Raw genomic sequence first — 19,295 nt, forward strand, 5'->3', positions numbered from 1 at the left:
CAAGCGCGCTAAATAACCCAGCAGTTTTCACACGAGAACTGCTGCAAAATAGTTCAGATAGCGACGATAGTTCAGAAGGTGAAAAACCTTCAGGTTCAAATATGCCTCAAACTATAATAGAATTTCTTAATACAGCCAGCAAACTCATCCCAGAGTTTGACGGTAGGGGCAGAAAACCTACAAAGTTTTCTGGATGCCTTATCTTTGGTTAACACCATCAAAGGTGAACATGACGCCACAGCAGTGTCATTGGTAAAAACCAAACTTAAAGGTGCTGTTAGGAATTTAATTAGTACAGAATGCACACTTGTATCCATTATAAATAGACTTAAAACAAACGTAAAAGGCGAATCAATAGATACAATAACTGCCAAAATAATGAACATCCGTCAGATGAGTAAGACCGCTAACCAGTACACAAAAGAAATTGAGCAATTAACAAAAACTCTGGAATGCGCTTTTATTTCTGACGGAATGACCCATGAGCAGGCAGAAAAAATATAGTACCCAGCAGGCGGTCAAGGCAATGATTCAAAACTGCACCAATGATAAGGTCAAACTTATCATGCAGGCTGGAACTTTCTCGACCATGAGCGAAGCGGTAGCAAAATTCGTTACCAGTTGCACCGAAGCAACTGGACGAGCAGATACCGTAATGTACTATTCAAATAGGGGGTATCGTGGAAACAGAGGCCGTTTCCAGGGTACCCGAGGTCGTGGTAATAACCAGTTCCGCGGAAACTACAACGGTCGGTACAATAACGGTGGCTATTACCGAAACGGAAATAATCAACGAAATAATAGACGAGGAGGCCACCAAAATGTCCGCGTTGTAGATAGTACAGAAAATGCGGAAAACGCATAAACTCCCCCACAAAAATAAATAGCGCTAAAAAATCCATATTCGTGTTCAATTTACATTTCAATAGTTTTATATCAACAAAAACTTCACTAAACAATGCGGTATCAACGTTTTTGGTAGACACAGGGGCTGATATTTCAATTTTCAAAATTGGCGAAATTACAAATAATATACAAATAAATAATTCAATTACAACGAACCTCAATGGTATAGGGAAAGGAACAATTAATACGCTAGGAATAGTGGAGGCGGACTTGATATGCGGCAATATTTTAATAAAACATACTTTTCATCTTGTCAAAGATGACTTTCCAATCAATTGTACTGGAATTATTGGTTTAGACTTCATTAAAAAATATAATTGCATTCTAGATTACGAAGATAATCAAGATTGGTTAACTTTGAGACCACACGACTTTCACGAAGACATAGCCATTCCTATGCGAAATTCACAACATATAAATACAATAACAATTCCAGCTAGGTCCGAAGTTGTCCGTTTAATGAAAATATGCTCAGAACACAAAGAAGTTCTCATACCGAACCAGGAAATTCACAAAGGCATCTTCATTGCAAATACAATTACCACAAGCAAACAAGCTTTTGTCCGAATCATCAATACAACTGATAATAATTGCACAGTATCCGATGCAAATATTCAAACGGAAAACCTTGAGGATTATGAACTAATTAACAATAAAAACATAAAAATAAACAAAAATAAAGAAATTATGGAAAAACTTAATACGAATTTTCCGAAATTTATAAAAAAGGAAATGAATACCCTCTGTTCTGAATACGTTGATATATTTGCATTGGAGAGTGAACCACTAACAGTAAACAACTTTTACAAACAGGAATTAAAACTATTAAACGATGAGCCGGTTTACATAAAAAACTATCGAATACCCCATAGCCAAAAAGACGAAATAAATATTCAAATAAAGAAACTTATAAAAGATGCCATAATAGAGCCCTCAGTATCAGCATACAACAGCCCATTGCTATTAGTACTAAAAAAATCACTACCAGGAAAAACTCAAAAACGTGGGATGGTAGTTGATTATAGGGGGATAAAAAAAAAACAAAAGCCGATAAGTTCCCACTGCCCAGAATAGATGATATTTTGGACCAGTTGGGAAGATCAAAATATTTCTCCTGTTTAGATTTAACATCTGGTTTCCACCAAATTGAACTAGAGAAAAAGTCAAGAAATGTCACATCTTTTACGGCAGATAACGGAACATATAGATTCAAAAGATTGCCTTACGGCCTCAAAATAGCCCCAAACTCATTCCAAAGAATGATGACCATGGCATTTGCAGGATTATCACCTGCACAGGCATTCCTATACATGGACGACTTGGTCGTATTAGGCTGTTCCGAAGAACACATGTTAAAAAACCTTAGAGATGTGTTCACTATCTGCAGAAAATACAATCTAAAGTTGCACCCAGACAAATGTTTATTTTTTAGTCACGAAGTAACATACTTAGGCCATAAATGCACAGACAAAGGAATATTGCCAGACGACACTAAGTTCACATTAATTCAAAACTACCCAACACCAACATCAGCAGACGAAACAAAAAGGTTTGTTGCATTTTGTAACTACTATAGAAGATTTATTCCAAATTTTGCAGAGCAAGCTCGTAATTTAACAAGATTAAGTAGAAAAAATACACCCTTTATATGGACGAAAGAGTGCAACACAGCTTTCAATTTTCTTAAAAATGCTCTTATAAGCCCTCAAATCTTACAATACCCAGATTTTGCTTAACAACAGATGCCAGCGGTTTCGCATGTGGAGCAGTACTAAGCCAAGAGTACGATGGTAAGCAATTACCAGTTGCATATGCATCTAAGGCATTCACAAAAGGCGAATCCAATAAATCAACAATAAAAAAAGAATTAGCAGCAATTCACTGGGCTATAACATATTTCAGACCATACCTATACGGTACAAAATTCCTGGTGAAAACAGATCATCGCCCATTAACATACCTATTTTCAATGAAAAACCCGTCGTCTAAGTTAAAACGAATGCGATTAGATTTAGAAGAATATGATTTTGTGGTGGAGTACATAGCAGGAAAAGAAAACTATGTAGCGGATGCGCTATCCCGCATAGAAATATCAGATTTGAAAAACTTAACTGCCAAGGCAGCCCAAATACTTAAAGTAACAACACGGTCAGAAGCCGAAAAAGTAAAAACAAACAACGACGGAAGGAAAGTCTTAAGGTTCGGGGCCAAAAATATATGAAGGGCTACTCAGAAAGTAGTAAAACGACATTATTGAGCTTATACTGCCCTTCGAATTTTAGAATAAAAAAAGGGAAATTTTACAATTTTTTTGCCACATTTGCTAGTGAATGACATAACTGTTTATTAACTAACATGAGACTTGGACATGTTCCATTCAAGAGTCTTACTTTAGAAGCGGGTAATCTGGCGCACTGAACGCGGCAGAGTGTGCTTAGCGAGAAGGAAAATGAGTTGTGTTGTACGCCGCGGGAGGGGAAGGTGAAGCAACTGAAAATTAAAAACCTTCATTCAGGCATAACAATGTCCGATCTGACTTCAGAAACGGCAGTCTTGCAAGACAAAAAATCGATCGATACAATATTAATATAGTTTCATCGTACCTTTAACAATGTGCCTGGGCCACCAGGAGTCTTTCGTCTTTTGTGGGGGCGAAGGGGGTGGGGAGAAATTCACTGGAAAAACATGAGCAGAGGGATATCAAAAAAGTTGGAAACCAAATTTGGTGACAAATGTCTTGAAGAACAAAACTCTCAAACACAACAAAGACAGAAATGACAGATAGACTGCAACGCCAGCAAAAGCACATGGCTAGATCGACTCGGCTATTGATGCTGATCAAGGTCAGAATACTTAATGGGTGAATACGTTTCATTCTCTGCGTTGACAAACACCCTATTAATACCATCCCTAACATCTAAACTAGCCAGTATACCCTTAACTCTTCTTAGTACGGGTATAAAGGACACTCTTAACGGATATGGGACTGAGTATAAGAACAGCATTTTTTCCAAAATTGAAGCGTTATTAAAAAAAAGATAGTACAACGACATGTCGAGCTCATTCGGACCCTTCCGAATTACTATTCAAAAAGGCACAAACGAACATGTAGCCAACTAGTATGAATGACCTGATTATTAGTGAAGAAAATTGACTTGGGACGAATGCTAAAGGGTACTTTAGAAGCTCAATTCAACGCCGTCAACAGTACATTACAATTGCCCTTAGAGACTGGATTTTGTAAAAAACCCACGTAAGAATTTAAAGAAATGGGAAGTATAGACCTTACACACATAAGCAATTGCGATAAGGCCAAGTAAAATACAGACTTGCAAGATAGAAACGAGTCGATCAAAATATTATAGAACAATTCAACGACGAAACAAAAACTGGAGGCCACCAGGAACGTCAATAGCATACAAATACCAATATTAGGAGATATAATACAACTGGAAAAACATGACACAGGGATCATAAACTAGTATAACAAATATAGGGGCAAATGTTTGAAGAAGGAAAAACTAGGAATATTTACATATAAAGAAGAAATGAAATAAACTACCACGCCAGCGAAAGCATTCGATAGGTTAAGAGTCGACATAAAGACCCTATAAGGTAAAACAATATGGTACCTTTCACCATATTATAAAAAGGGAGTTGACTAAATACCTTATTACAATACCGTCCTAGCAAGCATGCTAAAGTCCTAGCCAGTAGAATCTTTAATAACTTTATTCTGGCGGTCATGGTCCTATGGACGCCCAAAACGGATATGGGTACAGAATATAAAAACAGAATTTTTTCTAAATATATGCTCAGTTATTAAAAATTAAACTTATAACATGACAGCCCATCACCATAGCGTACTCGGTGCACTAGAACGTAAACTTCAAATATTTAAGTATTACGACTGCTACGCACATTTGTTTAAAGAAATATCTTGGACGTATGGCTAGGGAACTCCAAATATTGTACAATACAAAGCTATTAGACATTACATGGGTATTGCCCATTCGAACTGGTTTTTGTGTATATAACATCACAAACGTATGACTTGGCTTGAAGAAGGTAACGTTAGTCCAGTATACAACCATGCATAGTAAGGAAGTACAAATACAGATTACAGATACGCTACCAATACGATCAAAATTAGTAATTAGAAAAAGCAAAAACCAAACAAAAAGCATATTATGACAGGACCCTAAATAGCATACAAACAAATAAGGAGATTAGTATTAGTTAAAATGACACAGGTCAAAAACGAGGGATAAGCCAATATAGGGGCCCATATAAGGTAATAGAGTATATACTTAGAAAAAAACTACATTTTAAAGTATAGAAATATAACTACATCTACATATACAAAAATAGATTAACAGTCTTATGGGAAGAAACTAAAATATACACAATTGGTTTTTTTTCTCATTTTTTATTGAATAAATGTAATAATAATTATAGCTAAAATTACTTACACATACGATTAAAAATTTATTCAAACAGAATATAGAGAAAAAAAGGGTACATTAACATAAAAAAACGAGAGGGAGGGGTTTGCGTCGCTTCGGGGACTGCGACAAACATTGATACCCGAAGCGCAATGACATCTACACCGTCTGCTCCTTCCGCCTTCTCTCCAGGGACCTGAGCGTTCTCATCACGCCGCAAGCCCTGCGACCGCTAGCCAGGACTCGACCGCTTGGATAGCCTCGTTGGCGAGGTTCTCCACTGAGGCGCGTTCCTTTGCGACCACTGTAACGAACCATGGTTTTAGCCATGCCTCGTCAAAAACGGCGGAGGGTCATCGCATCCACGCTAGTCGGCGAACGATAATGAATATAAGAGCCAACGAACCACGGTTCTTCGCAAATAGGGGTGCGTTGCACATCCGTAAAATAAAAAGTTTCTTCAACGCCCGCAATTACTAATTAAGATCCGATCAACAACCTTCCCATTCTGCAGTTAACAGCACGAAATTCTCGGTCACCAACTTCTTGGCGATATTTTAGCAACCACTCGTCCTCGAAACATTGGACCCAAATTCAGATATCACCTTTCCCGACTGTAGCCCGCACCTACTGCGATGCGGCCTGGGCTAAACACTCTCAGCAAAAACACCCACCCACTGAGAAATTGTCAACGAAGCACCATGAGTCTGGAAACCAACTACCACGCCCCACAATTATTGTCACTGTTGGAGCGTAGAGGCGTGCGAAGTTCCACAGGTCAGAATCCCAAATTAAAGACGTTAGGCAGTTCGAATTTCTTCAAGTATATTTCGGGGTTTATTCTGGTGCTTAGGTTAAGAATATATATGTATGTTTGGCGTGGAAAAGGGCCGTTTGCTTTGTGGGTGACAGACAGCGCATTAATTAGATCGGTGGTACTCACTCTGCCGAGGGCTTCGGAGGTATGAAAGCGTCATACAGCGTGGACGGGAGCGCAAGCGTAGTGAATTTACACTCGAGAGCGCAATACAGGGAAAAAGCTCATAAACGTGAGAGCGAGAGCGAGGGCAACAGCTTGCGTAGCTGGATTGCTAACAGTGGTGTGGCTGGAATGCCCACAGAGCTGTTGCCCGCCAGCGCGTCCTGCTCTAAACAATCCCCCCCCTTGCAGGATTGGAAGGACTCTATATGCTCAGATTTGGAAGAAAGGTTTTGGCTGGATTCGGAAGTCATTGTCACGGGGCGGCTATAAGGAGCGGGGCGCACATCAACGCTGTACGCTGAAGATGAAGGGCGGCAGGTACTCAGAGGATCCAGATGGGTGACGAGACTCGGAAAGGTGGAGTAACGTGTGGTGGCTTACGTTACAGGGCTTATGTTTCACCGCTTCGGCAATCGTGGCCGGAGTGTCAGTGAGCCGCACAGTGGAGGACAGCTATGAAGCCTCCTTTTGGAATCCAGGGGAGAAATCGGCAGCATTTCCGTAGAGGGTGGATTTCAGAGCAGACTCGGCATTGGTAGGACTTAATACCTCGGGAACGTCTGCTCTCCACGGTGCGGTCGAAACGGGATCGAGCAGCCATGTCTGTATGTGGAAGGCTAGGGCGAAATGAAAAAGTCGAAAAAGCATTAGAAGTGAGCTTGGAACGGATTACGGGCACATTTGGAACATTGGAAGCTTCTCTGGAAATTTGACAAGAAAAGGATGCAACTTGATGGCTCGCCGTATCGGACACATGACCAGTGAGCACCCATCCGAAAATGGTTTCTTGGCCGAGAAGAGAGCCACATATGTTGGGCTGTAAACCGCTCAGCATGACCGATGGTAGGATATCGGCTCCAATCAGGAAATCGATTGGTGAGCTCTCGAAGAATGTATGATCCGACAATGGAAGACTCGGCAGATCTTTCAATAAACTTGGCGAGATAGGATGCAACTGAACATTCTTTGCCAATTCCGGGATAACATAGGCCGAAGCGTTTAATTGTAAACCCGGCCTTGTTGGGGAGCGCATGGAAACTTGACAGAGCTTATCGGAATGAGCAGATACTGTCTGATTGAAGCTGGAGATCTGTGTCTGAATACGTTGGAATGGCAATTGAATCGTGTTTGAATTGAAGGCGTTCCGTAATGAACGTTGCCTCGGAGCCCGAGTCGATCAGAGCGCGGGCTCGGAAATTTTTCCCAAGGTGGAAAATATTAATAATTGCCGTGCCTAGAAGGACAGAGCTTGTGCCGGAGGCGAAATACGTCTGAACGTTAGGATGAGGTTCGGAAGAACTTGAATTTTCTGCGGACGGTACTGGTCGATTGACGTCTGGCCAAGCTGTCGAATTGGGTACGGATGTGGAATTGGGTACGGATGTGGAATGTGACTCGCTGGAAGGTGGATTGCCACGATGCAGAAGCGTGTGGTGTCGTCCTCCACAAGTGTTGCAATTGTGGGAGCTTGAGCAGTCGCGAAGCTTATGGCCTCTTGCGAAGCAATTTAGGCACAGCTGCTTTTGTCTTAATGCAGTTAGAACGAGCATCGGCGGACATGTTGAGAAATGAGGACATAATCGGTTCGGGTGATTCTCCTTGGAACAAAGATCACAAGCGCTCTTGCTCGGATTCACGTGGCTTTGGAACGAGTGCGCTGTCCTTGGAACAGGACTGCCTTGGGAACGGAACGGATTGGACTGGCTTTGGGAGGATGGCGGATTCTGATTGCCTTTGACGGGTGCCGTATTCGGAGCGCCTTGGGAAGTGGGGGGTCGCTCTCGATAGCCTCTAGCGTTAGGTATCGCTGAGTCAGGAAGGAGTCGATTTCCTCCAGGGGGCACCTCCTTTTTGTCCGTTACGGACGCTTCCCATAACGCCCGGCTTAACTTTGGCAATTTGGAAGCTCAGATGGTCACTAGGAGACTATCCCAATTGTCGGTACAGACGTTGGAGACAGCTAGTGCATTTAAGACCCCCTGCATAGTACTTTGTAGATCCTTCAAAGCCCGACTGCACTCGGAAGTTACGCGGGGCAAGAAGAGGAGGATGTTTATCTGGTTGGTAACCAGAAGCCGATTATTTTCATATCGGCTGCGGAGAGCCGACCATGCGGACTCGAAACCGTCATTAGTGAGGGGGGATTTCTCTACGATGGCCTTCGGATCGCCCCGGGTCTTCTCGGTGAGGTAGTACAGCCTCTCTACCGGAGACAATCTAGGATTGTTGATCACGACCGCAGTGAACAGATCCCGGAATGTGGGCCAGCGGACGTAGTCCCCTGTGAATGCCTCAATATTGACGGGAGGCAGTCGACAGCCGCCCTGTTGGACTGGCTGTGAAGGAGGAAGAACTGTGGATGTGGCCAATTGGGCATTGAGGTCACTGAGGCACTGCTCAAATACCCCATAGCATTCACCGTATGTGTCACGGATGTCCGCTTGGATTTCTGGCTCCTCGTCAGTCATCACCGCGGAGCAGGCCTTATATTCGGCCTTCGACGTCCGTCCACATGCTGAGGATTTGGCCTCGACGGACGTCGGACAAAGAGGTGGATGGGGCGGCGGTGAGTGCGCTCTGCCAGGTGCGACAGTCGGCCAATAGCGGCGACCAATTTGGCCCGAGCGACTAGAGGTGGCGGATTGAGCCATTGTGATGCAGTGGCGAGAGCTGACGGGGCTGCTGACGAAGGAGCCCTTCGGATCTTGTTTGGTCACAGCTAGAACCTTAAGAGTGACAGGAGACGGGAACAGAACCGATTTGGTCCTTGCCGAAGGGCTGCTACTGGCTGCTCTCGGAGTGAGGGGTGCCTTGATTCTCTGAGTAGGCGTAGTTCCGGAGGCGGACGAGGTGCGTAGCCGGTTGGAAGAGGTCACAGGCAGAAGCTGGTTGCCGTCATCGGATTTGGAAGTCCTGGAGGGACAGAAGACTGATCTGAGTGGAATTCCAACAGAAAGACGCCAGGAAATAAATATAACCCACTTATAAAAGGCTGTCAGGAAAAAGGCCTCGAGCTTGTTGGAAAACAATAGTCGGGTCGACTCGGATTGTTTGAGATCACGGTGAAGTGAAATTTCTCAAACAATGAGTGACTTATATTGCGCTGAGCCGAGGAGAGGACCGGTTACACTGATTTCGGCAATATTTTGCAAATATTGTTAGTGCGGGCTCCTCCATTTACCTCTTTGACGCAGTCGTGATCAGAACTGGGTTATTTGCGATAGTTTGCTCTTGATGTCGGTTTGGATCGACAAAGTGCAGATAAACCTAGTCGCCGTAAGCGTTACCGGAAGCTACAGTCAAGAATATGACTGCGGAGTGGGCGCTGGAGAACTATCGGGAGAAATACCGAAGGAAAACAGAAAATATCGGAAAAGGGAGGACGAAACGGTTTAAATAAGAAATCGTGGATCGTTTAATTTATTTCTTGTAGTGTCGGTGTGTTTGTTTGGGAAATTGTATTTTTATTTTTTATTAATTTATTTTTGGTCGAACGCAAGACTCGGTTACGATACCGATATTTTTGGATTGCGCCACCTCTGATGCACGGAACAAAAAAACAACAACACAGGACCGAAACACCAATTTGCCAATTGGCAGTGGAAATTGCCAAATAATTACTATAAGTGCGCCGTGCCTTGGTCGCGAGTAATTTATTTGGAAAGTGGAGGATGTTGGAGTTGGGGTAGCGATCGTGAAAAGTGGCACGAATTGTACGGAATCGCGAATTTTATATTAAAATTGGCACTTGCGCGGAGTATGTATGTAGTGTATGGAGCGCGGTATTTTTCTACGGGGAGTGGTATTTTTATGGTATGGAATTATGTATGTTATGTATATAGTTGGCGATATATTGCGGCCAACTATAGGAATAAATGTATGAATATATGGCAATAAATATATATGTGTTTATAGGTACAGATGTGATTATAGTTGCACTCGGAGTGTGCCAAAGTATATTTTATTGGGGTGGGTCGTGCTGGAATGCACCTGTAGAGACACGGATGTAGATGTGTGTGTATGTACGCAAGCCGCTCTTATGGGCTGGAATATGCGTACATACATATGCTCGGAGTGCACTTTTTGGTTTAATTTTTATTTATTTAATTTGTCCGCAAGTAATGGACAGACACAAGGAATTGAAGAACTACCGTATCACTGGTAGTTGGAGATGAACGAAGGGAGAACGACCGGAATTGCCGATAATATTGCGGTGTCGAAAAAAGAAGAAACGGATAACGGATGGCACAGAATAAGAAATAAGTATATATATAAGAATATATATAGGTACTTATATCGCGGAACTCGGACTTTTCGGAATTTTGGAACACAAATCGCGAATGGAAGGGATTTGTGGCACACGAAAATTGTACTTATCTTGGGATCCTGGAGTGGTGAAGGCGATGCCGTGCTCGAAGGCTGGATATGGTTGAGGAAGGCGAAGTATATCCGGCGCGAAGGACCAATGCTTGAGCGAAGAGGCTTTCGAAGTTCCACCGTTCAGAATCCCAAATTAAAGACGTTAGGCAGTTCCAATTTCTTCTCGTATATATTTCGGGGTTGTTCTGGGCTTATATATATATGTATTTGTATCGCGTGTAAAACCGGCCGTTTGCTTGTGCGTGAAGAAGCGCATTAAATATCGGTGGTACTCAAGCTGCCGAGGGCTGTCGGAGGCGAGAGCGGGAGCGTGATCGTGAGCGTGGGCGGAAGCGCAAGCGTGGTGAATATGCGCTCGAGAGCGCGTCACCGGGGGAAAAAAGCTCCTAAGCGTGAGAGCGAGGGCAACAGCTTGCGTAGCTGGATTGCTAACAGTGGTGTGGCTGGAATGCCCACAGAGCTGTTGCCCCGCCAGCGCCGTCCTCTCTCTAAACAACCTAGATACATAAGAGAAAAAATCCATGAAGATTTAGTTAATTAAACATAAAACAAAACAAAAAGAGGATCTCACGACTTTTAAATCTACGCGCCAACAATGTGACCAGCGATCCTAACAAACGGCCACACTCCAACATTCAAATCCGCGCGCCAACAGTGTGCCCAGCCCTCAGAACCAAACGGCCACAGTATCAGCTGATCGTGACAACGGGCTAGTGCCAAACAAAGGTAGTCAACAGCTGACTTTTGGCAATAAAAGCAGCCACGCCAGAGCCATCAGGAACAATCCATTCTTGGACTGCCAAGGGTTGATTCGCTCCCCAAGGCTTTTGGTAAGCATTGATTGCTGTGGTTTTCAGAGCGCACGATTCCTCTAGAACCCAACTCTCCCTGCTATATACCGTCCATTCATTTGGAATGCATTGATCACCGTGTTAGAGCGTACGATTCCTCTACCCGGTAATCTTTGCTGTTTTCTTCGGATTCCTCGTCAGAGTGCATTGTCCTCCGGCTTTCCCCTCCCTACTCAGAGCGCATTTTCCTCTGTCTCCCCAAACTTCTCCTCGGAGCGCATTGTCCTCCGCAACACCTTCTCTCTCGGAGCGCATTATCCTCCGCAACGAACACTTCTCTCTCGGAGCGCATTATCCTCCGCAACGAACACTTCTCCTCGGAGCGCATTGTCCTCCGCAACGCCTTCTCTCTCGGAGCGCATTATCCTCCGCAACTCTTCTCTCTCGGAGCGCATTATCCTCCGCAACGCACACTTCTCCACGGAGCGCATTGTCCTCCGCAACGCCTTCTCTCTCGGAGCGCATTATCCTCCGCAACGAACACGTCTCTCGGAGCGCATTATCCTCCGCAACGAACACGTCTCTCGGAGCGCATTATCCTCCGCAACTCCGCTCCCTCGGAGCGCACTATCCTCCATGGCCGATCCTCACCAGGTCCGACCTGCACGCTGCGAGTAGCCACGTGCGGCCCTGACGACCCTGAAGGAAGACCTCGAGACCGAGCCAGGGATCCTCCAGAGAACCATATTCGACTCTGTATCCTTAAGTCAATAAAAATAACCACCTACTTTTGTCCTCTCACTTGTGTCGCCTTATTCTTGAACCAGGAGAACTTCTCTTTCAGCTACCACATCCAGAGATCAAATAAATTTCTGTGAACCCCGGCGCGGCGAGCATACCCCGGCCGAAGTGCCGTCACACACTTTCTCAGATTGATTGGTCATTTTTCGAAGACTTTCATGAAATTGAGCCGGCTACAAATGCATTTTATTGTTCCTTGTTTAATGTCTTTAATACCTATGCACCTTTAATTTCACCTTCGCGTCATGTTAGTGGCCCTATTTGGTTCACCCCGCGTTTGATAAACCTTCGGAATATTAAATCCAGCTTGTATAAAAGGTTCAAAAGAACTGGTTCGCAATCTGACTTCTCTAAGTATTCAATCGCTAAGAGTAAATGTCTTTTATTAAATAAAACATGTTATAATGACTACCTGTCCAAAAGTAGACTTAGCTTTAAGCGTGATCCCAAGCAATTTTTTAGGTTTGTCAACTCGAACGTGACTCTTCCCAAGTTCCGACATATTTTTCTTTTAACGGCAGCAGGCTGATAACACTTTTCGACAAAATCGAACTTTTTTTTCCTCAAGGATCCAAACCGACTTTTTCTGATAGATATGGGGCTTTAACATTTTTTAAAGAATTATGGTTTTTTTTCTATGGCAGAACTTTTTTTTTAAGAATTTTTGAAATCTGGTTGTTTGGCTATTAAGAGTTTTTAATAGCCGTTGAAAATCGTTTGACTTAAAGAAAAAGGTCTAGCGTTTCAATGAGAAATGTACAATTAATTTTTATTGGGAATTAAAGTAGGCGTTAGTATGAGCGATATAATAAAGCGATGCGATTGATACGAAGATTATCTCTCTACTGGCTACAAGGGCACATGGGCCGACTTGCCAGCGCCCTATGCAGCAAGTGTTAAAGAGAGCGAAAACGAGCGATGAAAGGAGAGCAGATCGGGGCAGATGCTAAGCCGCGCACGAACGTCATATGGAACGCGAGAGACCAGCTTAGATGCTGCAACTGCAACAACAAAGCGAAGAAGGCGAGATAAAATGAAAGAGCGGCCGCTGCCGTGCATATCAGAGGCTGATTAACAGTGATTGGTACAGTGAAAATAATGAACATAATTATTTAGGCTGCTTGACCCGACATACTCCCCCCGTTGGAAGCCTGACTTTCAACAGCATCTTTAAGGGGAAGCAGACACAGCTTGTTAACGTCTCGCTTGGTGATTCCAGTTGCAGTCCTCAGCACAGCGACTCGGGCGACGCCATCTCTTCCAGGTAGTAGTTCGACCACCCTCGCTAGTGGCCACTTCATGGGAGGTAGATTTTCATCCTTGACGAGGACCAGGTCTTTGACTGCTAAACTCGGTTTCTGAGTTCGCCACTTTGAGCGCTGCTGCAGTGACGTGATGTACTCCTCCTTCCACCGGGACCAAATGAGCTGTTGAAGGTAAGAAACGCGCTGCCAGGCGTCAAGGCGATCGAAGTTTAGCTTCGTGACATCAGGCTCAGCGAATGAAGCAGGAGGGCCGCCATTCAAGAAATGTGCTGGAGTTAAGACGTCAAGATCGGCAGGACTCTCTGAAATGGGAACTAAAGGTCTTGAATTAATGACTGCCGTGATGTGGCATAACAGCGTCCGCAGCTCGTCAAATCCAAGAACCGAATTGGCTATTGCTCGATAGAAGTGGTACTTGGCCGTCTTCACTGCGGCTTCCCATAGGCCACCAAAGTGAGGCGAGCGCGGCGGGATGAAGTGCCAATCAATGGACTCAACCAAACAGAAATCCAGAACCGCCTTCTGATGATCGTCGCTGAGAAACAGGCGTCTTAGCTCCACGAGCTCGTTCCTTGCACCGACAAAATTGGTTGCGTTGTCTGACCAAATTTGCCGTGGCTTTCGTCTGGTGCATATAAAGCGCTTTAGGCCGTGGAGAAAAGAGACTGTCGATAGATCCTTGATCAGCACCAGATGAACGGCCTTGGTCGCGAAACAAATGAGGACGCAGAAGTAGCACTTGATTGGAGCCTTGTTGCGTGCCTCCGGCTTGTAGAAAAACGGGCCACAAAAGTCTACGCCTGTGATCTCAAAGGCGTGAGAACCGTCTAGGCGCTCTTTTGGAAGATCCGCCATGATGTGCTCCAATATTCTAGGTTTCGTTCGAAAACATCTCACGCACTTGTTTACGGCCTTGTTAACTGTCTTTCTCCCCCCAATAGGCCAATATTGGGATCGAATTAATCCCAGTAGAGCTCGAGGACCGGCGTGTAGATTCCGCTCATGAAAGTGAGAGATTATTGCGAGAGTAAGCGGATGGCTGCTGGGCAAGATGATGGGATGACGGCCATCAAAATCCAACGAAGAATTCTTCAGCCGACCATCAACTCTGAGGAGTCCAAAATTATCCATGAAAGGGCACAATGATGAAAGTGAGCTGGATGAGGCGACCACTCCCCTAGAGCGCAGTGACTTCATGTCTTCCCAGAGCTGCGTACGCTGGACCAGCCGCACCAATAGCTGGGTTCCACGTTCAATTTCAGAGACGGTGAGTCCAGGGCGCCGAATCCGGTTGCAAAATTTGTGAATGTAGCCAAAAACGCGTTGCAAAGAAGCGAATGAGTTCGCATACTTGGATTTGGCTACAATGTCCAAGTAGGGTGATTTGGCTAAGAAAACCTTACGACGCAGCTCCAGGGTTGGCTTATCAGGCAACACCGTAGCTGGCCAGTCATCTGAAGAGCCGCAAAGAAAGGGAGGTACATGAGCCCAAAGGGGTGACTCACTCAACTCGATTGGTAGAGCTCCTCGTGAAAGAATGTCGGCCGGGTTCAAATCTGTGGGAACATGATGCCATTCCATTTTTTCAGTCAGTTCCTGTATCGTTGCCACTCTGTTTGCGACAAATATATTGAATCGGGATGGCTCGTCCCGAATCAAGAGAGCGCAACAGCCGAATCACACCAACAGTAGCACCTTCCTTTGAAGACACTCATTCCTGCTACCTCAGATATGAGCCTAGCTAGCAATTCCGCTCCACAAAGCTCCAGCTTTGGTATAGTTAGTGTTTTCAATGGAGCAACACGAGATTTTGCGCAAAGTAAGTGACTGCTGGATCGCTGACCCTTCGACACAACATAAATACAGGCACCATAAGCCTCTATGCTCGCGTCGGAAAATCCATGAATTTCTAACTCAGAGTTCGGAATGAGCACAAGCCGAGGAAATTCATAACGCCGAATCTGGCCAAAACTACTGCATATTTCCTGCCACGAGGTGTTGAGTGCGGATGGCAAGCTTTCATCCCAGGATAACTTCTCTTTACACAACTGCTGGAGAAAGATTTTTGATTTTGTAATGATAGGCCCAGCTAATCCGAGGGGATCGTAGAACCGAGATATTGTTGACAAAACGGAACGCCTGCAGGGACGCGAAGATGACTGTAGGGCCGAAAACGAGAATAAAAGCTGATCAGAAACCGGATCCCACGCAAGTCCTAAAGTTTTGGTGAAATTGCTGCCATCGTCGAACTTTAAAAAGGTTTCCTTGTCCTGTTCCGGAACTCCATCGAGCACAGCAGGCACGTTCGAACACCATTTCCTCAACCGGAACTGACCTCTCGACAAAATTCCTGTGGTTTGCTCACGAATGTGGATAGCCTCATCCTGAGAGCTGGCTCCAGATATCAAGTCATCGACGTAAAAGTCCCGGCAAAGAATCTCAGCCCCAACAGGAAACGCTACCTGCTCATCCATTGCCAGCTGATGCATTGCCTGCACTGATAAATATGAGGCAGGCTTCGTCCCATAAGTAACGGTGTCAAGCTTAAACACACGCAAATCCTCTTGCATAGAATTCCTCCACAGAATACACTGAAAGTTACTATCCTCGGGTGAGACCCTTACACACCGGTACATCTTGCAAATATCTCCCGTTATCGCAACTGCATATGACCGAAATCGAGTGAGAATATGGAAAAGCTTGGGTTGGATTACAGGACCGGCCATTAAGACGTCGTTCAGGGAATAACCGGATGAAGTTGCTGCGGATCCATCGAAAACGACCCTCAGCTTGGTTGTCGAGCTATCTTCCTTTCTGATGCAATGATGAGGCAAAAAATAGCGGCAGCAGCTGATTGACTCGGCAGGAACCAAAGACATATGACCTAGATCAAGGTACTCTTTTATGAAAGCAGCATACTGAGATTTCACATCAGGGCGACGATCTAACCTCCGCTCAAGAGATAAGAATCTACGTTGAGCTTGTTGATAAGATTCTCCCAAGAGATCCAAGTTATATTTAGCTGGCAGCCGAACACAATAATCGCCAGTTTGTAATCGATGGAAATGTTGAACAAAGTGAGCCTCACAATCTAGCTCTTCTTTCGTAGACTTTACAATGGGCTCCATGCAATTTTCTACTTCCCAAAACCGTCGAAGCAGTACCTCAAGTCGCTCTTCTAGGTTACTATTGTCAGCTACTGCGACCGAATCACGCGACACCATCAAAGAAGATCCCTTTACCGGAGAATAACCTCCAGACACGACCCATCCCAAACGAGTTTTCTGAATTGATGGCAATCCTGGCAGTAATTTGACCTGACCAACACAAAGAAGCTCGTAGAACAGACTGGCGCCAATTAAAAGATCGACACGCTGAGGTCTATGAAACTCTGGATCAGCAAGAGGTAGGTTTGCTGGAATGTTCCAGTCGTGAGTGTCTATTCCGTAACTTGGTTGACGATCGGTTATGTTAGAGGCTACAACAGCAGTGATGAGAGTTGAGTAGTCCGTCGAGCGAGAGTGCAGGCTAATGTTGACCGAAAATCCATCCGTGACGAAGTTTGAATCACCTATTCCAGATACTGCAGTCGATGATTTTATTTTTCGAAGCTGAAGCTGATTTGCAAAACGAGAGGTTATTAGGTGCAGCTGAGAGCCGGCATCAAGCAAAGCTCGGCAGGGAACGAGGACTCCTGAACGATTTTTAACCAAGACTGTTGCCGTGGCTAACAGAACAACATCATTACTGAAACCTTGGGCAATAAGAGCAGCAGAGGTAGACGAGACATTATGAGACAACGTGGGTGCTGAAGTAGATGTTTGAGTGCTGACATTAGACGGCACAGACGGAGATAGAGTTTCAAGTGCCACTGATTGAGTTTGGACTGCAGTAGCTTCAGGATTACCGAAGTGCAAAAGAGTGTGGTGCCTGCGCCCGCAGATACGACAGCTGCTCGAGCTGCATGTAGTCACCCGATGACCTGCTTTGAGGCAGTTTAAGCATAGACAGAGTCTCCTGACTTCCTTAAGGCGATTCGCAGGGGACAGGGCCTTGAACTTCGAGCAATAATGGATTTCGTGAGCAGTTTCACTACAAAGAGCGCATCCCGATGAGCTGTGACTTGTGGCAACAAGTGCGGATCTAGAAGGGTTAGTTTTTGTACTTCTTCCCACCTGACTGCTCGGCGCATAAGTTGCCATAGCGAAATCCACGGTTTCCAATGTCCTGCATATGCATCGTTGTTCCAAGAACGAGGCCATAGATTCCCACGAAGGAATGAGATTGACAAAGGCTGTATCTTCTAAAGTTTCCTCCCACTTTGCTTGACTTGCTGGATCCAGTTTCCGTAGAAGCACCTGCACGATTATGCATCCAGTGATCTGCTCAGGAGTACCCAAAGTCTGCAACGCCCTCATATGAGCGTTGAACTTGTCCGAAATCTCCCGAAGCATAGCCACTGACCCATTCTCCACAGCCTGGAGCCCCAGGATCTCAGTAATGTGTGCCTCAAAGACCAACCGTCGATTATTAAATCTCTTTTCCAATAATTCTAATGCCATGTTATAGTTGCCATCCGAGAGTTCTAACGATCGAATTGTCTCCAACGCCGAATCACACAAGCAAGATCGCAGATGCTGAAACTTTTCAATATTGGATAGGTCCGGATGATTGTCAATAATGGTAACAAACATAGAATAAAAAAAATGACCAGTTTGCATACCCTCCGCCAAACGTTGGCAATTGCAAAGGCGGCAGGGACTGTCCACGGCGAGGTGGAGGCTGCGAACAGGCAAATCCAGCAGTTGCATTTGTTCCAGCCAACGTGGAATGAGAAGGCATCTGATCGCTAGTCCTGGCAATTTCACGACAAATTGACGGCTTCAACTCTCGGAAAAGTGTTTGAAACTTGTCGCGCAATCCACTGCTAAATTCTCGACAATCCAATTCTTCGAGCTCGTTCTGCACGGTTTTGAACGTGCCCTGCAGCTCCTCGATCTCCTCCAACCTTACCACGAGCATATAGTAGTCGCAAGCCGACAATAGCAGCTCCATAGCAGCGACGGCGTTAGAAAAACGTTTCTAGCGGGAAGATGAACAACAAAGAGTACCGCGCAAGTGACGGGAACGAGCACCGCAAACAAAACGTATATGCTTATATGCAAGAACGGCTGGTGTATATATATGTGGTCGATGACACGCACTTGAAGCCGCGGGCAAACGACAATAACGAACAACCGGCAATATATGGCAATGTTTGAATGTTTAATTGTAGTTTGTGATTGCACGAATATATTAACTAATGCACAATCACGTCGGGGTCACCAAATGTTTGGCTATTAAGAGTTTTTAATAGCCGTTGAAAATCGTTTGACTTAAAGAAAAAGGTCTAGCGTTTCAATGAGAAATGTACAATTAATTTTTATTGGGAATTAAAGTAGGCGTTAGTATGAGCGATATAATAAAGCGATGCGATTGATACGAAGATTATCTCTCTACTGGCTACAAGGGCACATGGGCCGACTTGCCAGCGCCCTATGCAGCAAGTGTTAAAGAGAGCGAAAACGAGCGATGAAAGGAGAGCAGATCGGGGCAGATGCTAAGCCGCGCACGAACGTCATATGGAACGCGAGAGACCAGCTTAGATGCTGCAACTGCAACAATAAAGCGAAGAAGGCAAGATAAAATGAAAGAGCGGCCGCTGCCGTGCATATCAGAGGCTGAT

Source organism: Drosophila obscura, unplaced genomic scaffold (genome assembly GCF_018151105.1).
Source record: "Drosophila obscura isolate BZ-5 IFL unplaced genomic scaffold, ASM1815110v1 contig_75, whole genome shotgun sequence".
Lineage (NCBI taxonomy): Eukaryota > Metazoa > Arthropoda > Insecta > Diptera > Drosophilidae > Drosophila > Drosophila obscura.